The sequence below is a fragment of the Peromyscus maniculatus genome, chromosome 2, assembly GCF_049852395.1.
Source record: "Peromyscus maniculatus bairdii isolate BWxNUB_F1_BW_parent chromosome 2, HU_Pman_BW_mat_3.1, whole genome shotgun sequence".
In the NCBI taxonomy this organism is placed as follows: domain Eukaryota; kingdom Metazoa; phylum Chordata; class Mammalia; order Rodentia; family Cricetidae; genus Peromyscus; species Peromyscus maniculatus.
This window is the reverse complement of record NC_134853.1, coordinates 160,904,341-160,928,216: the sequence shown is the minus strand read 5'-3', so window position 1 is coordinate 160,928,216 and position 23,876 is coordinate 160,904,341. Positions and strand designations below refer to the sequence as shown.

The 23,876-nt window shown below is 51.2% G+C and overlaps 1 protein-coding gene across 3 annotated transcripts in view; it reads left to right on the top strand.

Annotated features, from left to right (window-relative positions):
- Positions 1 to 799: 799 nt before the first annotated feature.
- The window catches only part of Tmem51 (transmembrane protein 51), a 55,817-nt gene continuing 32,740 nt past the window's right edge, over positions 800 to 23,876 (top strand). The window contains exon 1 of one of the 3 annotated variants that reach the window (XM_015994332.3): positions 800 to 1,260. The gene's annotated coding sequence lies outside the window, so the exon portion shown is untranslated. Of the gene's footprint in view, positions 1,261 to 1,480; positions 1,685 to 23,876 lie in introns of those variants that run through there. The other 2 variants (XM_042272262.2, XM_076565616.1) reach the window with 2 other exon arrangements.

Below are 23,876 nucleotides of genomic sequence, written 5' to 3'. Positions count from 1 at the left end.
GCTAAGGCCACATGTCTCTGGCCCTGGTGAGCTGACTTGTGAGCTAACAGGTAGTGGGGTGAATTGGCCGGCAGCTCCTGTGCGGGAAGATGCAGGCACAGAAGCACATGGAGACAATGTCGAACAGGGGAGGCGGAGGAGCGAAGCACACTTCCTTTGCCACTCTCTGGGCTTTGCTCGAAGCTCAGCTTTTTCATGAAGTTCTTGGCCTCTCCCCACTAGGAAGATGGGTTTCCGAGATAGTCAGACCCGCCCAGCTGGATGAGATGCAGAGTAGGGCGGGTCTGGGGCTGGATCCCAGCATGGAAAAGTACCAGTATTCCTTGCTTCTACCTATGAGACTGTCTGAATGACCTGCCTCGGGTCTGTCAGAATGAAATGTAACCTAGAGGCCTGGGCATTGGGTGTAATCAATAACTATCTGCAGGTTTGTGGGGGGTTGAGGGAAAATGATTGGGGGGGCTACCCAGGCCGAGTTCAGAGTAAGGAAGTGAGATATAGCACCTACTCTTGCGCTCCAAGCCTCTGTTTAAAAAAAAAAAAAAAATGCCTTTTGCACCTCCTAAATCACAAGGCATCCCCAAATTAATCTCTTGCTAGCTGTTACTACAAGTTAGAAGTAGCAGTGTACAGTGTGTGATTGGACTCCGGAAGTATACAGCACGGTGAATTTGCGGACTGGGAGTACCCAGGAATTCCAAGTAAACTTGGCTGCAGCCAAGCTGTGGAGCTTGTCCAGAAAGCAGTCATCCCCAGCAGGAGGCGCCTTTTGTCCCCAGCCAGCTTCTTTGACACCGGGCTGCCCAAGGACTTATCAGGCCTTGAACTTCAAAGAGTTGGACGCGCACCCACGAAGGGGACCCTGGCCTGACCCATGTCGGAATTCAGAGCTGGCAGGGGACGCAGATCCGTGCTTGGAGTCGCGGGGTTCCCAGGCAAACTTCCAGGCAGGTGAGACGGCTCTCTGTTCGGAGGACCCTCCCCCGCTCCAGGCGGAGGGAGAAGCCAGCCTGTGATTCGCTGGAAAGTTTTCTGCCAAGCTGGGAACGCGCCCCTTACGGTGGACACTCCCTAGCTGGGGCTCAAAGTAGAGATCCGGAGAGCGTCCGGGAGACCCGGGAGTGGGGAGCTGGCCAACGGCGTGAGCTGAGAGCCTGGGAAAATCTCGCTTCCTTCCTCCTTCCCTCCTCCGCCCATCACTGGGCTGGGCGGCCGGGAACTGCGGGTGAAGAGGAGGCGGCCGCCTGCGAGCACAAGAAGGTGAGTTAACCGCCAGGTGAGGTCTCCGAGTAGGGACTCCCAGCACTCATTACCCCGCAAGTGTCCCTCTAGACAGCTATCCCCCCGCCGCAGAGTGCGAGGTCCAGGACGCTGTACGGCGCTGCGCAGTGCCAGGCCCTCCAGCCTGCTCCGCCCCAGGGTCCCGGTCCCCGCCCGGTGGCGCAGGGCGCAGGGTGGGCAGGTGGGCGGCGCCTCCTGCAGGCGCCCTCGGTCCCTCCCTCCAGCTCTCGGCGCTTCAGGCCGTGCAGGCTAATCCCCACCGCAGTCCCCGGGCTGCGTGCCCTCTCCACGCCGTGCTCCCCAACTCCGGCTCCGCGGCCCATGATTGCCTGGGGTGGGGGTGTCGCCGAACCCCCAGCCCCGGGCCACCAGGCAGAGACCCAGTGCGATCCGCGCCTCCCGGGTGAGTCTGCGCCCTCGCATCGGGGGTTGTCCTGTGGGGCCCCAGTCGGGTGTCTATGCTCCCGGAGCATCATTCAGAACCTGTTCCCCAGGGGACTTCGAGCCCCGCACCCGGCCAGTGTGGGGTACTCCGGCCTCTCGGCATCGCTCCGGCTTTTGCTTGGGGGGGGGGGGCTGTTGGCGGGGACAGGTGCCATCTGCCTGGGCCTGGGACAGAGGCACCTGGGCACTGGTGCTTTTGAGAGGAAGGAACTTGGATAGGGCATTTTGCTGCTCTCATGAGCCCCTGTCCTTGTATGTGGGGGTGGACACCATCTACTCTTGTTTCTGTCTGTTACCGGATTAAGATTCGTGCTTGTAGAAGCAATCGAGGGGTGGAGAGCCAGGGGTCCTCCAGGATCCTTGGTTTCTTTACCAGTGAAATAGGAATGACAGAGCCCTAGGCTGAGGCTAGGCATTCCTGCCCGACTGACCGAGGGCTCTGTAGGTAAGTTACAGAGCTCAAGGGAGAGACATACAATACCTATGAGAGAGTAAGTTTGTGAGTGTTGGGGGTGCATTTGAGGAGGGAACAACAAGTTGGCTACCCCATTGGCTACTTTGAGAAGTTTTCTAAGCCAAAGGACAGGAACAGGAAATCTGCCCTGGAAGCCGCTATGGGGGACCCTGCAAGGTGGTATTTTGCTCCTTTGTTGATGCGCATGGCCCTGAGCCGGGTCCTTGGCCAATCTAGGAACTTAGGGATGGAAGAGTGAAGGGGCAGAGCCTAGGTGACACTGAGCAAGCTTGCAGGTGAAAGGGTCCTCACCTGTCCCCTCCAGGGCCTCCTCTTGCTTTTGTTTTGAAGGCTAACTTGAAGGTTGGCCTCTTAATAGAAGGGTCAAACAGCGTCCCCACTGAGACCTGCTCAAGGTGGGGGGGGGGGCGGGGGCGGGGAGGGTAGTTCCTCCCTTCCAAACATCTCCCTCAGAAGTTAGCAAAGGTTCCGAGAACCCAGACCGAAAGAAAGAGATGAGTAGAGAGAAAGAGAGGCTGGTGGTGAACCAGTTAGTCGTCGGGTATCACCCAAGGCCGGGCCTGCCCAATCAGGAAACCAAGGGCATCAGCGGTAGATACAGCAAGGGCCCTAGAGGAGGCCGACTCTACATCCCACTGTACTCCGGTTGGTTGTGTGATGGAGGGTGGGTAGTCACCCCCTCTGAGATGGGAGTTCTGGGCCCCTAGACAGCGACGAGGCATGGGTGGCACATACTTTGTAGTTTGTTATATTAGGAAGCTTGGGAAAAAAACAAAAAGAAAGAACTGGTGTAGTCGTGAGGACACTGGCATCCCTTGGGAGACAGGAGAGGAAGGTATCAGAGCTGCTGAGACAGCAGAAGCAATGACATGGAGGTCCGTAAGTATGGAGATGTGCTGGATGGGGTGCCATTCGTGTAGTGAGGGTGGGTTTGTAGGAGGGCTGAGGGGCGAGTTAAAGGCCTGGGGGTCCGTGACGAGTCGGACTAAGCAGGCAAGGATTACATTGGAGCATCCCACCGAGGTGGGCAGAGATAGACTGAGCATTTTCCGTGGCCCAGGAGCCGCCTAAGGTGGACAGGGTAGACACATTCCATTCTAGGTCTTGGGGCAGGGGAGTCATCTGGTCACAAGGTTAAGATAATTCTTGCGTGGGGGGCGGGTCTCAGTGGTAGAGTGCTTGCTTGTCCCGTGAGGCCCTGGGTTCCACCCCCAGCACCGAATAAGACACAGCAGCAGCAGCCAGACTTTCTCAAACTTAATTTAAAAAGACAGCTGGGAGCAGGAAAACTGGCTATGAGCTGGGCGGCAGGGACACAGAGGGGCACTGGGTAGGAGACCATGCAGGAGGCAGGATTAACTTGTGACCTTCACATGTGACTTGATGATCCAGGGCAGGATTCCTGGGCTCCGTGGGGGGCCCAAATGGTTGTCCTCTTTCCTACCAGAGAGTCCATGAGTTCCCAGGATGTTGGCAGGGCCCTGGGCTCTCTAGCTGTTGCTTAGGTTCCAGATATCCCAGGCTCAGGGCTTTCTCCATCTACTCTGGGACAGAAGAGGTGGCTTCTGCTGACGTGCTGTGGGCAGCTTGCCCTCGGGGGGGGGGGGGGAGGCTGCAGATTTACACCATCATGTTCCTGCGCTTTTTGCCCTTCCCTGTTCCGAGGCTAGCAGCCAGCCCTCTCTCATCTCTTGGGCTAGAGGAGTGGAGGAAGGCTTGGGCTCTGGACTCCTCCTGTTGCAACTGCAGATCAAAAAGAGATTCTAGGGCGGGATTCTAGGGAGTGAGAGACGCTGGGAAAGTCCCAGCGCCGTCCCAGTGGGCTGTGTGGAATCTGTCTGGGTGCTGCTTCCTTTCACTTTTATGGTCAGTGCTCTGGTGTGCAGGGGAGTACGTCCTGCACTTTGCAGCCTCAAGAACGCCCTCCTTGTCCAAAGTCTGATTGCCTGGAGGTCACAGGGGGATCCTGCAGTGTAGCGGGAGGAGGGGAGCTTCCGGCTGACCACCCACCACTTTCATGTGACCCATGTAACTCGCAAGGGCCAGAGACCTTCATAAGTGGAGGCACACGGAAGCCCAGAACTCCCTTCTGGGGTTCTTCATGTGATTCTAGGGGGCGTGGCCGTGTGGGGGTCAGATTGGATGACTTCTTAGCGGCTGGGTCTTTCTGGATGTTCCATTGAGTTCTGCTTCTCCCCAGCCTGGGCAGGTGGTGCAGCCTAGCCTGGCCTGGCAGTGTATTTTTTTTTTTTTTTCCTCCAGGCCTTGGCGCCGGGCCTCCTCTCCTGGGAATTCTTGTTTGGTTTTCCTTCCCCTGCCACAGGCCAGGCTGCCTTGACCACTTCCAGATGGCCCAAGACCGGGGCCAGAGATCTGACAGGTGGGTCTAGGCTAACCTATCCCAGCCACCGTACCTTGGGTTGACTCCTCATTCCCCTTTCTCAAGCCCCATCCTATCTCAGAATGGCTGGTTAGCCCTGGTGCACGCCTTCTGCTGTTCAGCTGTTTCCTCGGGTTCCTGTTGGCCTAGATTTACAGGCTCAGCCGCCCTCACATTTGCATGCTGGTCACTTTTGGACCTAGGATGTTGGAACCAGCAGGGGACTTAGCTTCAGAAATGCAATCTGCTATTCTTACAAATGGTGAAACTGAGGCCCAAGGGAGGGAAAGGACAAGCCTGAGATCAAAGCCAGGACCAGACCTTGGCTTTCCCAATTCTCTCTAGGATGATTCCTTTTTATTTTATTTTATCTACTATTAGTGTGTATATGCAGGTGTGTGCATGCCGAAGCATGTGCATAGGAGGTCAGAGGCCGACTTTTGGGAGTCAGTTATCTTCTATCTTCGGTGCTGGGGATAGGAACTCAGGTCACAGAACTTGGCAGCAAGCACCTTTACCTGCTGAGCCCTCTCACTGGTCTGTCTTGTCTTGAGGGTCCTTCTGTATGTTTGTTAGTTTAAGGGACAGGGGCTCATGCAGCACAAGCTGGCTTTGCCCTCCACATGTAGCTGAGGATGACTTCTGATCCTCCTGCCTCACCTCCTGGGTGCAAGGCTCACAGACATCCAACACCTCACCCAGTTTCTGTGGTGCTGGGGCTGGGAGCCAGGGCCTCGTGCACGTTGGGTGAGCCACACCCTCAGACCTTGTGAGTGATTCTTATGGGGAGAGAATTGAAGCTGGGAACAAAAACGGGGTGATCCCGTCCCCAGAAGCCCACTTTCCCTCTGTGCTGCACCCTTCCACAGTGCTGTGTTGAGAAGGAGTTAAGGGTGGGAGCCTGAAAGACGTGGGAGGGGGTGGATATTTTCAGGACCTGTCTGCTCATCGTCGTCTGGAGGGAGACGTTGGCGATACGTGTCTGAGACTGCCTTACCCACTGAGCCGTGAAGGCGTCTCTGCAACTGCAGACTAGAGAAACTACTGCGCCTCTGGACAGCAAACACACATATCCCTCATAAAGACAGGAAAGGGCAGTGTCACAGGCCCAGCAACACTGGCTGTGGGCCTGACTGAGTTTGCTCTGTGGTGTGACATCTAGTTTTGCGTTCTGAGGTGTTACGCTCCGAAAGGACTAGTTCCCCCACAGGTTCTGGCATGCTAGACTCATGTGCTTCCACCTGATGGACTTTAGGATCAGTTCAGCCAGGACGCTGCCTTGACCCAAATCCTCTAACACAGTTCGAGGAGCATGGGGCTTCGGGGTCCGTGCTTCTGTATCACTGTGAGTGTTAGAGAGAGGACTGTGTTTAAGATGTCCGAGTCTCATGAGGTTCTTAGAAAGAGGAGGCTGGCATCTGGATGGGACCGGTGGGAGCCCAAGGTCACACAGAGGAAGAGTCTGATTTCACTCATGTCCATTTTAAGCCGACCAGTGCTACCACCCCGGCCCCACAGCTTCCCCAGTCTAGGCACTAATTTGGGCTTGTTCATTTCAGCCCTTCTTCCTGGGAGGTAGCAAGAGCGCAGACTGGAGAGAATGTCTCAGTGACTAAAGCACCTGTTCTACAGTCATGAGTTCAGGTCCCAGCTGGGCATCTCTCCATGGCCTGTCACCCCAGGTCTGTAGAGCATGGGGGCTGGGCGGGCCCTGGGGTTTACTGGCTTTCAGTCTGGCTGAAGAAACGAGAGCCCAAGGTTCAGGGAGAGACCTTGCCTCAAAGCAGTGGTTCTCAACCTTCCTAATGCTGCAACCCTTTAATACAGTTCCTCACGTTGTGCCGACCCCCAACCATACAAGCATTTTCATTTCTACTTCATAACTGCGATTTGCTACTGTTATGAATTTTAATGTAAATATCTGATATGCAGGATATCTGATATGTGACCCCTGTGAAAGGTTGTTTGTGACCCACAAGTTGAGAACTGCTACCACAAAGGAATAAGGCAGGGTGTGCTAGAGGAGGCTACATGGAGCCCTCTTCTGGCCCCTGCACATGTGCTGTGGTGTACAAACACACACACACACACACATACACACGATACTCATACACACATACTTATTTTAAAATATTTTTTTTTTAAAGAATCAAAGGCAAAATAAAATGTGCAGAGAATTTGCTTCCTAGGCACGTGATGCAGGGAGGGTCTCCTCTTGGGGGACAGACTTCTGGGACAGAACAATGTTAGTATTGATAGAGTCCATCCCTGGGTGGACAATGGGCATCTTCCAGGCTAACGTTTACAGACTATGGGCAAGCTCTTTTATTTGTTTGCTTGGGTTTGATTTGGTTTTTTGAGACGCGGGACCTTGTATTTCAGGCTGGTCTTCACTAACTATATAGCCAAAGATGACCTTGAACTCCTGATCCCCCTGCCTCCACCTCTGTGGTTCTAGGATGGCAAGTATGTGCCATGGGTTTATGTAGTATCTTATCAGTGGGTTTGACAGTTGGTTAAGTGTTCTTGCCCTGTTTTTTTTAAACATAAGAGAGAAGAAAGGCTAGAAACCCATGTGCATAATTTTTTTAAAACATTTGCTTTTGTGTCTGTCTGAGGGGAGTTTGAACCATGTGCAGGTCATGGCTGTACGTGGAGGTCAAGGGATGACTTTCAGGAGCTGACTCTCTCCTTCTACCGTGTGGGTCCCAAGGATCAAACTCAGGTCAATGGACTCAGTAGCAAGAAACTTTACCTACTGAGTCATTTCACTGGCCCATGGAGAATATTTTTATTAGACATTTTTTCTATTATTTGGGTATTTTGAAACAAGTTCTCACCATGTAGCTCTGGCTGTCCTGGGACTCCCTATGTAGTCCAGGCTGGCCTCAAACTCCCAGAGAGATCCTCCTGCCTCTGCCTCCCTAGTCCCAGGATTAAAGGCATGCGCCACCACACCTGGTGTGTGTTTATCAATTTTTAAAATCACATTTACTATTTTGTGTGTGTGCATGTGTGGGTGTGGATGTAAGCTGGGGTACACTTGTGCCTAGGTGTGCCCGACGAAATCAGAGGACAGTTTGCAGGAGCTGGTTCTCTCCTTCTGCCTTGTGGGTCTAACAAACACAAGTCATTAGGCTTGGCTTCACCACACATACCTTTACCTGCTGAGCATCTCTTGGGCCTATGGGAAGTCAGTATGTGAGTGTACTCTGAGTCAAACAGCACATGTTTGTCTCTGCGGTAAGAGTTTTGGGGAGTCCTGCTTCGGGCCACTGGGTTTTTAATGCTGTGATCCTGGGAACTCAGGATTCCTTGGATAGTTCCCAGAAGCAGCTCAGGGGTTTGCAAGGACAGAACTCAGGGGTGGGAGGCAGGGCCAGCAGGAAGGGGGAACTGCTTGCAAGCATTCTGTGTACACCCTGAGTGCAAACTGTCCCTTGAAAGAATTCAGAGACCTTAAAAGTAAAACACATCACAAAGTGGAAAGCTGCTTTTTACACAGCCTCCTCCTCAATTTTTTTTTGTTTTGTTTTGGTTTTTGGTTTTTGGTTTTTCAAGACAGGTTTCTCTTTATAACAGTCCTGGATGTCCTGAAATTCACTCTGTAGACCAGGCTGGCCTCAACTCACTGAGATCCTGCTGCCTCTTAGAAGAAACAGAGGCAAGGGGTGGGTGGGCACCGGGCCTCACCCTGATGAGTGTTTCCAAGTGGAGACTGTGGCAGCATTCCAAAGGAGGCTAGGCAGTCGAGTGTGAGGTAGTGAGCTGGCCTGGACCCACATCCACAGCAGACTGTGCTGGCTGACGGCCGCACTGTGCACGCACGCACTAGGAACACTCTTTAGGAAAGCCCATTGCTACCTGGCAGCAACCCTGCTTATAATGCTGCTATAAAGCATCCCTTCATCAGATGGGGAGATGATGGAGAGATGATGGAGAGATGGTTAAAGGCACTGGCTGCTTCTGCACTGGAGGAGTGCACGTCCAGCATGCACAAAGTTCGAGTCTCAGCACCGTATAAACTGGGTGTGGAGGGTAATCCCAGCACGCCTGTAATCCTAGCACTCAAGTGGTAGAGACAGGTGGATCAGGAGTTCAAAGTCATGTTGAGCAACTTGATAAGTTTGAGGCCAGCCTCGTTTATATGAGACTTTGTCTCAAAAAAGAAAAGAGAATATCAAAAAGAAGAGAAGGGGGGCTGCAGAGACGGCTCAGTGCTTAAGAGCACTGGCTGCTCTTCCAGAGGTCCTGAGTTCAGTTCCCAGCAACCACATGGTGGCTCACAACCATCTATGGTGAGATTGGGTGTCCCCTTCTAGCATAAAGTCATACAGGTAGATAGAGCACTCATAGACATAAAATAAATAAATAAATCTCTGATGAGGCTTCGGGTCCATAGCACCATGAACTGCAGGCTGGGTTGGTAATTATGGGTTGGAGCTGCCTCTGGGTAACACTTGTTTTCAGAGGGTTAGGAGTGCAAATGGCTGTGTCTTGGACCTAGGCATATGTAAAAATATTTGCATAAACAAATGGACAAACAAATGCACTGTTGTAGTCCTTAGTTACTGAGCCTGTTCAACAAAGAGGTGGCTTCTGCCCCCAGAGATCCCGAGGGAGACTGTGGGGAATGTACCATACAGCTGGAATCGGACCAGTGGACCCAGGCCCAGGAAGGAGACGTTAACTCAAACTCAGAGTGCAGGAAAGAGTTTTATTGTGTTTTAGAGATAGCATCTCATGTTGTACAGGCTAGCCTAGAACCATGTAGCTAAGGATAACCTTGAACTCCTAAACTACTACTGGAGTTCAGGGATTAGAGATCTGCCCAGCACATATACTTACTGCAACGCTGGGAATCGAACCCAGGGCCTCACGTGTGCTAGACAAGCAGGCTACCGAGTGGGCTACATTCCTCAGCCTGAGGGAAAGGACTTTTAAATAGTTGAGTCTGAGTTGAACTGGGAAAGGGAACGAAGTTCAGGTGGCAGCGAGCGCTTCTGGTGGATGTAGCAACCTGTGTAAAGTCCCTCATGTAGGAGAGTTAAGTTCACAGGGGCCCCTAGAGCTGGGGCGGGGGGGGGGGGGACTACAGAATTTCCTCCTAGAAGTTATTTTAGTGGTGGCAGTTCCTCAAAAAAAAAATTAGAATAGAGCTGCCTTGCGATCCAACCGCTCTACTTCTGGGTCTGTGCTCAGAAGAATTGGGCTCAGGAGAGACATTGGCACGCTGTCCTCATAGCTGTGTTTGTGAGAGCTAGGATGCGGAAGGAGCATCCACTGGTGGATGGATAGACAGGACGTGGCCCATACACAGACTTGGAATAGCCTTCAGCCTTCAAATGGAAGGACATCTGGCACATGCTACCTGTGGACTTAATGTTAGGAGAAAAAGGCCAAACTAGACGGGCGTGCTCAGTGGGTAGAGCTTGCCGTACAAGCTTGAGGACCTGAGTTCAGATCCCTAGAGTAGTGAAGGACGTAGAGTGGATGGCTGGTTTCCAGGGACGAAGGGAGGGGGACAGTGAGCTACCACGTGCTGGGGGGACTGGTGTGGTTTTTACAAAATGAAGAGCTATATGGATGGATGTGCTGTTGGTGAGGGCTGGCCTACGACAGGAGTGCCCTTAATGCACCAAGCTGCACACTTAAAACTTTGTAACAAGGCTGTTAAGATGGCTCAGCAGGTGATGTGATTACCAAGAAATCCTGACAACCCAAGTTTGATCCCCAGAAACCCGTGTAAAGATGGAAGGAGAGAATCCACTCCACAGTGTTGTCCTCTGACCTCCACAGGTGCGCACCCTCTCAATAGCTTAAAAAAAAAAAAAAAAAAAAAAAAACTTGGTAGAAAAATAAAGTTTATATCATAAAGAACAAATGGATTGTCCAGCAGAATTTTATCACAAGAAAAAATTGAAGTCAGAATTATTTTGGAAACATGGCTCTGTACTCAGTGTGATTCTTGACTTTGGGGTGCGGAGCACACAAGAGAGGCAGCTCTTGCCCTCGTGGGGACTACACCTTATTGGGGAGCAGGGAGGAGTCAGTGAATTAGAAAGCAAACAGATCAAATTAGTAAGCAAGAGCTTCATACAGAGCTGAACCAACATCTTCCTGTTCGCCAGCAGTCTGCTCTCAGAACCGACCTCTTCAGAGACGCCCTGCCCTGTGCTCCAGCCTCCCAACTATGTCCACCGCTGCCAGGCTCTCTCAACCCCAGGCCTTGGTCCCAAGGAGCCGCTTTCCTCTCTCCCTCTCTCTCTCCCCCTCCCTCCCTCCTTCTCATGTGTGTGTGCACTCATGTGTGGGCATACACAAGATGCGTATCTATCATAGAGTGCATGTGAAAGCCGGGCAACAGTCAGAAGGGGCAGAAGGGGTTGGTTTCTGTTGTGTGTATCCTGGAGACTGGATTCAACTCTCTCTCTCTCTCTCTCTCTCTCTCTCTCTCTCTCTCTCTCTCTCTCTCTCTCTCTCACGCTCTCTCGCGCTCTCTCTCAGGAGAGAGAGAGCTGAGCACCAGACTGCACTACCCCATCTCTGCTCCCTGGTTGTAGATGTGATACGATCAGCGATCAGCGACTTTGCCTCTGCCCCTGTGATCTCCCCACCATGATGGACTGTATCCTGAAACTATTGGTCAGAATCAACCCCTTCTCCCTTCCATTGCCTTTGTTAGGATAGTTTATTACGGCAAAGGGAAAACAAACAGGGTCTTTTCATACAGCCCAGGCTGGTCTGGAACTTGCAATCCTCATGCCTCTGCCTCCTGAGAGCTGGGATTGGAGGCTTATGCCCCCATGAATGACTCTTTAGATATTTATAATGCCAACCACAATATAAGTATTGTAGGATTCCTAAACTGTGGTGTTTATGGGATAATGAATGACAGGAAAAATCATTTACATGTTCAATACAGACCCAGCAGTATGCAGTTGGTTGAATCCTAGGATGCAGTTCCCATGGATACAGGGGGCGGCTGCTCTGACCAAATATAAGTCACTATATTATTACCACTGAAGCTATGGGATTTATTTGGATGGCTCTGGCCTTCCCAGTGCCATTTTCTGCTCTGGCATCCAATCTAAAACAGTACAGTGTAGGTTGTCACATCACCTAAGTGTCTTCTGGCCCTTGAGAGTTTTCAGATTTTTTTTTCCTTGAATTCCCTGACCTTGAAAGCCTGGACACGTGCTGGTCAGCTTAGTGTCCTTTGCCCTTCAAATTGAGTTTACCTGTTGTTTTCCCAAAACTAGACAGGGCCTTTCTAGTTCCTGCATGGGAGAGGTCCCCCCACACACACATACACACACTGTATCATACGGCGTTATCAGCCCTGATGGCCCTTGATCACTGGGTAAGTGAGGGTCTGCCAAGTTATTGCAGCCCCCTTTGGGAAGGGGCTTTTTAATGTGGCGGTAAAAGGCAAAATTATACAGGGAATGGTTGATAGATTAGGGTTCTAAAGTTAAAGCATTTTGACAGACCAGTTGGTAAACTGGGGCAGTGTTCTCAGCACACGCCTGAAAGGTTTTGTTTTCTAAACACTCACAGAAGCTTTCTGGGTCGGCAGCAGAGAAAAGCTGAAGGTCCCTGCCCAGGGATGGGATAAAGATGAATTGTTCCTGCCCAGTGGGCACGGGGGGGGGGGAAAAGTGGAACAGCATTCTGCCTGACTGTATTCAAGGGCATGCCAATTCAGACCATCCCATCGCCACATAAGAAACAGAAAGTGTTTTAAAATGTTAAGTTAATGGGCAGGTAGGATGGCTCAGTGGGTAAAGGAACTTGCACCCAAGCCTGTGGCCTGCATTTGTTCCCAGAGACTCGCAGTTGAGAGAACCAACTCCTGCAAGTTGTTTCTCTGACCACCACACACATTGTGCCCTTTACACACTCACGTATACACATGCATGTGTGTGCACAAACAGTAAATAAACACAGTAAGAATCTTAAGTGGCAGATAATGTTGGGGCTTGGAATGTGGCTCCGTGGGTAGAGTGCTTGTCTGGCATGAACTAAGCCCTAGGTTTCATTCTCAGTGCTACATGAACCAAGTGTGGTAGAGTATACATATCATCCACGGCTGAGGAAGTGGAGGCTGAAGGGTCAGGAGTTCGAGGTCATCCTCAAGAACATCATGAGTTTGAGACCAGACTGGGCTACATGAGACCCGGTCTCAAAACTGGGAAGGAGGGAAGGAAGAAGGAAAAACTCTAAGAGGGTACTTTCCTATGCTCATGGCAGAAATGTTAATCACTAGGTATCAGAGGTTGAAGAATTAGATCCCTAAGCAACGGGGTTCTAGTTCACTGGTAGAGGGTTTGGTAAGTGTGTGCAAAGCCCCTCCCCCAAAAAAGGACTAAAACTATCCCACTATAAATATTAGGTCTCAAACCATGTTGTAATAAGATCCTATTATGGGAGGAAATAAAAAGTGAGTTTGTTTTCACAGGATACAAGAAAGTCTGGGGACCCTCACAGATCTTGGAATTAAGGATGATGGTGTAATTAGGTTTGCATTTTCTTTCTGCTGCTCTAGATTTTCTAATTGGCATTTAATAAACAACCATCGTCATCGTTTCTATGGTGCTTAAAGAGAAAATGTTTTCTTTTTAAAACTCTCTCTATGTTGTTCTGCATATGTTCTGCATAGGTTACTACTGGGTAGGGTGGCCTTGGGTTCAGGGCTTTGTGAATATTCCTGCTGGCTCCTTTAGCATTCAAACTTCAGTCCCCCTTCAGGGGCTTTGGAAATGAGGGTGCAGATACCGAAAGAAGCAGGGTAGTGAACAAACACCCTCCTAAAATCTCCTGCCTCTTCAGGTGACAAACGTGCATGGGTTTGGCCCGTCCCTCCAGTCCCCAACATGGCTAATGACATACTGCCAGCACGGTCCCGTCCCACATGTAAATTTAAGGCCCACAGAGATGACCCAGCAGCAACGCTCTGGAATTGTGCCTGGTCTCAAGTCTTTGTGTGCCTGCCCCCCACCAGCTGACGTGGTTCCCCAACTCCCTGCTGGACAGGAATCTGGCTGCCTCTTCATTGCTGACCCCTCCCTTCCCATCACAGCCCTGGAAGTAACAATAGCTTGTATATAGTTCTTAAACAATGTTTTGCTAACTCTGTTTAATTATAAAAGTGTTGTGTACACAAGACACAATCAGTGTCAGAGGATATCTAGCACTAATACTAAAATCCCTTTTTATTTCGGGGCGCATGCCGGAGGTACTCAAGGTTCCTGATTCCTCACACGCCCTTCTAGAAATCATCTCTCCATTTAGTGACACCTTTAAATGTTGCGTTTACTTGATCTCCTGATTATCAAAGCAATAAAGTATTGCAGTTGTCAGGAGAGTGGCAAAACAGTTGAGTCATTTTAAGCATATGCTAACTCATATTCAGGTCATAACGCCATTAAGGACCCGATAACCACTTGAAATTTTATGCCCAGACATCTGTATTATAGAAAGGCAGGTCAGTAGTTTTCAGCAGATATTCCAAAGGGTCTGTGCATCAAAGAAAAGAAAGGTCGGAACCAGGCAGGGAGGTCTGTGGAGCGAGCTTACACATGGAGAAGCAGGTAGCCATTGCGCTGGGGGTGACCTGTGGACTTTACCGTTGGTTTGGACTTCTCTGATTGCCAGCCAGCGAGGCAGTTGATGCTTTGTCATGGGTGGGGGAAACTCCTGCGGCTGCCTTAGAGATGAAGTTCACAGGCTTCCTCAGCCATCCTCCCCCTGGAACTGACTCACTAGTGTGGAGAGGCTGCAGGCTGCCAAGAGCACATGTGTTCCCTCACCCGGGATGAGCTGGTTACCGGGAACCTGGAGAGGCTTCCTGTAAACTTGCAGGCTGAGCACTATTCAAAAAGAAGCTAGGGAAATTCCTGGGGGACAGAGGCACATCCGGGTCGTGATGAAAGCCACGGATGTTTGGGGACTGTCCTTAACAGGACTGATATCTGGAGCAGAGTGGGGAACATCTTTCCAATCATCCTGGTCTATGTGGAGCTATTTAATGCTCGGAGCAATCTCATGGCTGGTGGGGAAACTGAGGCAGGAGGACTCAGCTATGATGCAAACAATCCCAGATCTCCAGGGCTCCAGTTACTTAGGTCACAATTTGAATAGTTGTAATTTAAATAGGGATGGGGGTTCTTGGCTCCACATGTTCGTTCAGGGACTCATGTTTCCTTACCTTCAGTATTTTCATGTCTAAGGGGTTGGCTAATCATATTCCTGCCATGTGGTATGCCTCTTCTCAAGGTAGTGAAGGGTGGCCAGCCTAGGCTACATAGTAATACCATCTACCAGAGTATGGAGTTTATGAAGATTTCTGAGATAAAGAAGTGGGGTGATACGCCAGGCGGCAGTGGCACAGGCCTTTAATCCCAGCACTCGGGAGGCAGAGCTAGGTGAATGGATCTCTGTGAGTTCGAGGCCAGCCTGTCTACAGAGCAAGATCCAGGACAGGCACCAAAACTACATGGAGAAACCCTGTCTTGGAAAAAAAAAAAAGTGAGGTGATTCATGGCTTGGAGGAGGTGACCAGATAGACAATGCTCCGCACTTTTGGAAGCAAGCTTCGGGGCTCTGCAGGACACTTGTGTTTACATGGCAATGTCAGCATGAGCCAAGGGGCAGTTTTTGCTTTGTGACCTCAACAGTTCACATGCTGAACCCCAGGGCAGGCCAGGGGTTTCAGCAAAAGCAACTTTCAAGTTTCTAAAAAAAAGGAACCTAGGTGACTATTGTCATGATGACCCGCATACCAGGGTGGCATCTGAGCAAAGCCGGCCAGAGACCAGGACAGTGCTCAGCCACCTGTGGCCTCTGACCTTGAGTTATTTTTAGATTCCCCTGAAAGCTAGGGAGGCCAGGGAGGTTCCCGGGTTTACTTCACTGTTGGTAATGGGGCTGGCAGCTGGGAAGTACTTCAGGGACTCTGCTCAGTCGGTCAACATCTAGACTCTGTGCTCTTCGTTGGCTTGCTCAATTGGGTTTTGCTACATTCGTTCATTGTGTGTATGCGTGTGAGAATGGGCATGTACACATGCCATGGCAGCGTGTGGAGGCCAGAGGACAGCTTGCAGGAGTTGGTTCTCTCTTGGCACCATGAGGGTTCCTGGGATGGAACTCAAGTCTTCAGGTTCGGAGCCAAGTGCCTTTACCTGCTGAGCCAGCTCACCAGCTCTGAGTAAGAAAAAAATGTAAGTTTAGTTAAGTATGGCTGCTCTTACCGTCGCAGTTTTAGAAGGCAGACCGCATGTAGAGCAGGTTGGATTCTAATCCACTGAGAAGCTGGGGATGGCCTTGACCTTCTGCTTCTCCTGCGTCAGCCTCAGGGCCGAGAGTGCCGTGTGCACCGCTATGCCCAGTTCTTGCAGTGCTGAGGACTGAACCCAGGGCCTCATCCAGGCCAGGCAGGCAGTCCTCTATGACTGAGCTACACCCCCAGACTTCACAACTGCTTTGCAAACCTCCTATTCCTTTTTTTCTTCCTTCCTTCCTTCCTTCCTTCCTTCCTTCCTTCCTTCCTTCCTTCCTTCCTTCCTTCCTTCCTTCCTTCCTTCCTTCCTTCCTTTTTTTTGTTGTTGTTGTTTTCAAGACAGGTGTAGTTTTGGTGCCTGTCTTGGATCTCACTCTGTAGCCCAGGCTGGCCTTGAACTCACAGAGATCCACGATCTGGCTCTGCCTCCCGAGTGCTGGGATTAAAGGCGTGTGCCACCACCGCCCAGAGGGGAGCCTATTCCTAATCCAAACCAGCCACACCTAGCAGCCCATGGGGTTGGTGTTGTGGGCCCAAGAGCCATCCAGCTCCGCCTCGGTGTTCACTCTTCTCAGCCTCTGGTCACTGTGGAACAAAGAGGCCAGGATCCTACTTTCCTGTGTCCTCAAGGCCTGCTCTGACTGACATCTGGTTTCTGTCTGCTGCACAAAGAAGCAGTTTGGTGTTCTGACACAGTGACAACTCAGAATGATGGAGTCAGACAGTCTGAGTCCACTTTTGTCACATGGGAGGAGTGATACTGCCACCTGCCCGGGGTGGGGCTGAGGATGCATTGTTCCTGTACTGGGGAGCCATAGGGGGAAGTCTCAGCCAGTACTCACACAGATGTCATATCACAGCTCAGAGATTCACATGACATCAAACCGACATTTTAAAGGAACTGATTCGGTGTCATTTAGTATATTCATAAACCCAGGTAGTCTCCTCGTCATCAACCCAAGATCTTTTCCTCACACCCCCCCCCACCCAGTGAAGCCCTGTTTCCACTGCTGGTGCGGCGGCAAAGGCCTGTGATCCTAGCTGCTCAGGATGCTGAAGCTGAGCCGATCAAGTCCAAGGGCAGCAGCCTGGGCAGTTTAGTGAGACCCCTGTCTCAAGTTTAAAAGCAAAAAGGGCCAGGTATGGTGGCGCACACCTTTAACCCTAGCATCTAGGAAGCAGAGGCAGGGGGATCTCTGTTAGTTTGAGGCCAGCCTGGTCTACATATGGAGTTCCAAGCCAGACAGGGCTATATAGTGAGAGCTTGTCTCAAACATAAAAATGCGAAGAGGCTGAGGATGCATCTCGGTGGTAGAGTGCTTGCCTAGCATGTGTGAGACCCCAAATTCAATAACAAATCTCCCCTCCATTGAAGAGGAAACCCCATCCTCCCACCCCAATAGTGTTGGTGGCTGCCAGCCACCACTAACCCAGTGTCTATCTGGACAAATCATTTAAACAGAGTCACATCTCATATGACCTTGTAAGTGTGGCTTCTTTCTTTAAGAAAATGTTTGGATTACATTTTTATTTATTTTGTGTGTGTTTGCTGCTCAAGTGGTGTTTAGAGGACAATTTGCCAGGGTCGCTTCTCACCCCTGAGCAAACTCGGGTCCTGGGGCTTGGCAGCCTACTGATCCATCTCACTGGCCAGTGTACTTATTCTACTTCATTTGCATGCAAACCTTTGTCTTTCAGTTATCTCACACAGGGGTGCATGCCGGTTTTTTAAACACCCACACCTGTGTCCATTCCCAAGGGGCCTACTGAAGCAGGCTGCCCTTCCGGGAAGTCTCCTAGGCCTTAGGTGGAAAGGCCTGCTGGCCAGAGAGGAAGGTGAGGTCATTAAGAGTCATTCAGGGAAGCTGGGATCAGGGATGGGAGCAAGGTCATATTCAAATATGTGGGAGGCATAAGAGAGAGTGAGAGGGTTGTTGGGGTGGAGTCTTTGACATTGGAGAAGCCAGGGCAGCCTTTTGGAAGTGCCATTCAGGGAGTCTGGTGGAGCACCCTGTGCCAGCCATTTCCCACTACCTGTACTCAGCCAAGGTTCCCACGGTGGACTTGGGGACCCGTGACCTGTTTGTCCACGACTGGGCTTGGACACCCTGGAGATCATGAGGGCTGATGCCTCACAGGCACCTTCCCACGTGGCCATGCAGTCCCTTTGGCCAGTTCTCACCAAGAACCCGACAGGAAGGGGATCTGGGAGCCCGAGGTCCTGTATCCCGTAAGCCACCTACCTGAGCCCAAGGGTGGCTTGAAGGGCTTTTCTGTGGGTCCCCAGTTCTCAAAGCAGGACTGGCTGGCTGGTCCAGATGTGATCCATCCCTGTAACTTTCTGCCAAGATCCTTGCCTGGCCCGTCATTCTTTAAGGAACTTTATAGAAACAGGTTTGACCTGTGGTTCTCGGTCAGACGTCAATGGGAGGCCAAAGTATTGCTGTCAAGCTCTCTAGCTGACCTTCCCCTTTTAAACTTAACTACTTCCCCCTCCCTCTCTTCAGACAAGGTCTTTTGTAGCCAGGCTGGCCCCGAATCCACCACTATGTAGCCGAGAGGGATCTGCCTCAAGCTTCTGAGTGCTGGAATTACAGGCGTGCACTACCACTCCAGGTTTACACAATGCTGGGCTTGCACCCTGGGCTCCGTGTGTGCTAGGCAAGCCTCTGCCATCTGAGCTATGCCCTGCTCCACCTACCCCAAGCTTGAGGATCCTGATGCCATGGAAAACAGAGCGCTGTGAGCCAAGATGATGGGGGTTATAATTCTGATTCTGACACTTGCGAGTTTTGTGGTCTTGAGCAAGTGACTCACCCTCTCTGGCCTGGTACTTTTTACTTATCTGTAAAATGGGTGTGATGCCTGCCTTCCTCACTGAAGCTGTGGGGATGAAGGATGCTACACGTGTTAAGCTTCTGATGTGTGAAATACCATGCAGTCGACAGTGTACAACTTTGCCGAGAAGTGCCGGGGTTAATGTCAGACCAAGCAGTCTTCGCCGTGCTCTTAGGAGCCAGATTTGGCCTTGACCCTGTGTTTACACAGATTGTTTCCCCAACATCGTGAAAGCCAGACTTGCTCCTCCCATCCCCCAGTTCACATTCCAGGCATTATTTCATATAAATATCGCTTGCTTGTTTCTTCTTTAGGCAAATCCTACAAACTCTGTCGTAAAAAAATAAGTTCCCTGTCTAGATCCTTCAACACTCAGCCCTGCTGTATCTAAAAGCAGTTTTGTTTCAGATTTTAGTGGTTTGTGTTGTTTGGCCATGAACTCACTATGTAGCCCAGGCTGACCCTGAACTCCTGTTCTTCCTGCCTCCACCTCCCCAGTCCTGGGATGACAGGTGTGGCCCACCATGGCCAGCTGCAAACTGAGACTCGGGGATGACCTCCCCTCCATGTTGGAGGTCTCTGACTTCTTATTTTTGGCACTTATTCTGTGATTTTCTGTGACGTTGCTGTATCTGTGTTGGCCAGGGAAGCTAGTCTCCAAAGGAGCAATTTGGACGGGTTCCTTAGACTTGCTCCCCAGCGGATCACAGCCGTGTCCCCGGCCAGCTGAAAGCATAAGGAAAGAACTGACTTTGCTGTGACTATGGAGAAAGCTGTCGCTCCCAAGATGCACACAAGCAGCTATGAGGAAAAAGCTGCTCTTCAGCTGCTTGGAGGTGGCCAAGGGAAGGTTAGTCTAGTGGCCAGTGACCAGGAAGGAGGCTGGGGAGATGACTCAGTGGCTCAGTGTGAGCAGCACAAGGACCTGAGTTGAATTCCCCAGCACACGTGTGAAAAGCCAGGTATGGTGGCTTGACCATGTGATTCCAGTGCTGGGAAGGCAGAGTCAGGCAGGTCTCTAGAGCTCCTTGGCCAGCCAGTATTGTCTACTTGGAGAGCCTTAGATTCTAGTGAGAGACCCTGCCTCAAAAAATAAGAGGTGGACAGTTGCCCCAAAAATGACACCTGAGATTGACCTCTGACATCTGCAAACATAGGAACGCGCGCGTGCACATGCACGCACGCACGCACAGAGAGAGGAGAAAGAGAGAACAAGGAGGAAGCCTGCAAGGCTTATATCTTAAGCACCTCTCCAAGGCCCGTGTGTTGAAGGCTTTGTCTGTGGCCTATAGCACTACTAGGAGGTGGTGGAACATTTAAGAGGTGGGGCCTTGTGGGAGGAAGTTAAGTCATTGGGGACAAGCCCTTGAAGGGGATGTTGGGCCCCAAGCTCCTCCTCCTTCTCTGATGTTACTTCCTGGCTGCTATATGAGCTGTCTGTCTCCTCTGCCACGTGCTCCTGCCATGATGAGCTGCCTCACCCAGGCCTGAAGCACTAGGAGGAGGGGATGGATGGATAGATAGATAGATAGATAGATAGATAGATAGATAGATAGATAGATAGATGATAGATAGATAGATAGATAGATACATAGATACATAGATAGATACATAGATAGATACATAGATACATAGATAGATAGATGAGACAGACAAACCAGACAGATAGATCAGATAGACAGAGGAAGAAGAACTTTCCCGCCCACCACCCTACCCCCCACCCCGTTCTTCCATCGGGCCCTAAGACTGTGTGACATCACCCACTTTCAGGATGCCCGCCCCAATTAGTTAACCCTCTCTGGAAACACAGACAATCCCTGGGGTCTGTGGCACTAATCTCCCAGGTGTTTCTCAATGTGACAGTTGAGAGTGCCCATTACAGCCCCTTCTCTCTGGCCAAGCGGGAGACTTGAGAGAGAAAAAGAGAAGCCAAACATAGGAGGAGGCGAGGCCTTCCTGGTTATCGGGGAGAGAAGGCCAAGCGCACAGGTGGGCTGTCCTGTACCCTGAATGTGCCCAGGTCTTGCACTGATCTTCCTGGGAGAGAGCTCATGCCTACCCACACTGGCGCTGTTAATGTCGGGTCCAGTGCTCTGCTCGAAGTGAGCATCCGAGGGGCAGTGATGTAGGACTGAGGTGAGATGGGTCGTCCTGACTCCTGAAGTTAGACCTTTCTGTGCGGGCTGTGAGGGACCTCTCCGATGGCACAGGCTGGAGGGTTGGCATGACCAGGCCTGGGAGCTGACAAAGGCTGAGCAAATCTGGTATGATGATGTGGGAGTCAGTTGGGGCAAGGAGGACCCCAGAAAAGACTTTGTGAAGATGCATTTAGAAGACGATGGAGTGTGCAAAGAGGCAGGAATGATGAATTCACATTCCCAGAAAGATCCTTCCAGGAAGATGAAGTCAGGCCGGACATGTGGCAACAGGGAGTGGTGGTGACTGTGGCAAAGTGGAAGCTAGACCCCTTCCTTGGGCAAAACTGTGACTCACCCCGGGTACTGGGGCAGGTAGGACATCACCATGTTGAATGTGTACCTGTGTGTCCCCATGTGTGTCTATCCCACAGTACTTGAGATAAACACCCCACACCTCCCAGGCCAAATAAGCTTATGGGGGGCAGGGGCAGGTACCGTGCCAGGGCTGCCGATCTGAGATGAGGGTGTATGTATGTACTGAGGGTGGAGAAAGGAAGCGAGAGGGTGCCCAGAGTCACTCAGCATCCAAGTGCAGGTCACCAGACCATGCTGTGCCCTTGCCCCGAGGAGAGGTGGAGCAGGCAGGGCTAGAGGTGGCTGTGGGAGGGACATGGATGGTCACAGACCAACAGCTGGTCCTGGGAATACACTGCTTGCCAAAGGAGATTGCTTCACAGGAGGGAGGAGGCCTGAACTGTGCCTCATGGGGACTGGGATGGAGTGGCCCCTCTGAGTATGACCTGTGCTTCAGTTCAGCACTTTGTTCTGTTTGGGACTGGAGAGGAGTTGTTTTCGTTTGCTGATTGGTACCCTGGTGAGAGGTAGCCTAAAGTACACTAGCTAGGGTTGGTGCCGTAGATGCCTGGGATTCAACCCCTAGCTGGATGTGATCTTCAGCAAAGCCCCTGCTGTGCCCCGTAGCTGGGCCCTGTGCACACTCAGATGAAAACATTGACCCTGCCAGCCCTGAAGGTCACAGCCCCCCCCCCCCATCACATGTAGCCTCAGCCTCGAGTCTCAGATTTTTGCTTTGTTGAGACACCTGATCCCCTCAGGCCCTGGCTTCCTCATCTGAAACCCAGGGGCTCAGATGGAAGGAACCAGCATCCTGTCCATTTCACTCAGCCTTGCCTGTAGCTAGAGTTTTCCTGGTCCTGCCTGGCCCACGGTCAGGACAAATCTCTCTCACCCGCCAGTCCCGCAGCTGCTCAGACCCAACCAAGTAAACACAGAGACTTATATTGCTTACAAGCTGTATGGCCTAATGGCTCAGGCTTCTTTCTAGCTGCTCTTATATCTTAAATTAACCCATTTCTATTAATCTATAAGTTGCCACATAGCTCATGGCTTACCCGTATCTTAACATCTTCTCATGGCGGAGGCTGGCAGCGTCTCTGTGTCAGCTTTCCACTTCCCAGAATTCTCCTCTCTCATTATCCCACCTATACTTCCTGCCTGGCTACTGGCCAATCAGTGTTTTATTTATTAACCAACCAGAGCAACACATTTAACATACAGACCCTCCCACAGCACTTGCCTTCATCTTTGGCGTCCCCTGCTCAGCATCACAGGTGGAAGTGTCACTGTGCAGTGACACCCAGGAAGTACAGTGTCCCTAGGACATCCAAAACCTGGGGACAACTAACTGTTTCTATACCCCATCCTTTACGGGACAACATCATTTTGTCCGATCATGAAATAAAAATGACTGTGTGGCGAGACCTCTGGAGTGCTTGCTTTTGAGTTTTTGAGGTGGTGGTGGTGGTTGTTGTTGCTGGTGGTGTGTGTGTGTGTGTGTGTGTGTGTGTGTGTGTGTGACTGTCTGTCTGTCTCGAGTAGCCCAGGATGGCCTCAAACAGTAGTCAAAGCTGGCCTTGAACTACTGATTCTCCTGCCCCCACCTCTGAAGTGCTGGGATTGCGGGCATGTGTCAACCACATGTGGCACCAGTCTTAAACAGCACAAACTCCAAAGATGCTCAGACGGTCACCATTCTGTCACTGCGCTGCAGCCACTGTGGTCAGGTTTGCTGAGATGTTTGGGTCCACCACGGGGGGCAGGGAGGGTTCCAGTGTGCTCATAACCCTGAGGAGGGACTGTGTGCCTTCTTCATGGCTGAGAAGGCAATGTTTGAAAGGAGTCGGGAGCAGGCTGGCAGCCTGCACGCACGTGATTAGGACCAAGAGTTAAGCACAAGGACATTGACTACCTTGGCCGGTGGCAGTAATTGTTTAGAACTTGGCCCGAGCAGGTTTTTCAGGATGAGTGTCTTCGCTGGCATTGCTGGTGGCTGATGAAATGAGATGGCTCAGTGGGTAAAGGCATTCGCCTCTGAGTCTGATGACTGAGTTCAAGCCGCCAGGAACCACATGCTGGAAGAGAGAGCTAGCTGACTCGTGAGGTCAGCAGTGTCCTCTGACCTCCACGTGCACATCTTGGTAAGCATGCATGTGTGCATACACACACACACACACACACACACACACACTAAATACTTTTAAAAATTAAAAATAAAGTTCTGTATAAAAAAAAATATTGCGGCGAGCTCCTCGGCCAGCGAGGAAGAACGACCACCATGCGAGGATCCTTCTCAGAACACACTTTATTGGAGCGCCTCTTGATTAAGGGAGAGCGGGAGGTGAGGGGCGGCAAGGACTAAACTGCAGCTGCTTATATAGGGAATCAGGCAAACGTGCTGTCCTGTGATTGGGTCCCGCCAGAAGGCAAGCACGGGGAGCCACGGGATAGGCTGAGGACATAAGGCCAATTACCATACTCGTGCATCATAGCCAAATATGGAGTTGTTTACAGCTAGGCTACCAGGAAGCCAGCGCCATCTTAGAATGGCGGCTCCCTACATCTCCCCCCTCTTTATTAATTAAGCCGCAGGAGAGAGTATAGGTCTGATTTCTGCAACACAAGTATTTCATCCAATCAGGTCCCCACCTCATGATGTGTTGACCGATCGAGGATGAGTTA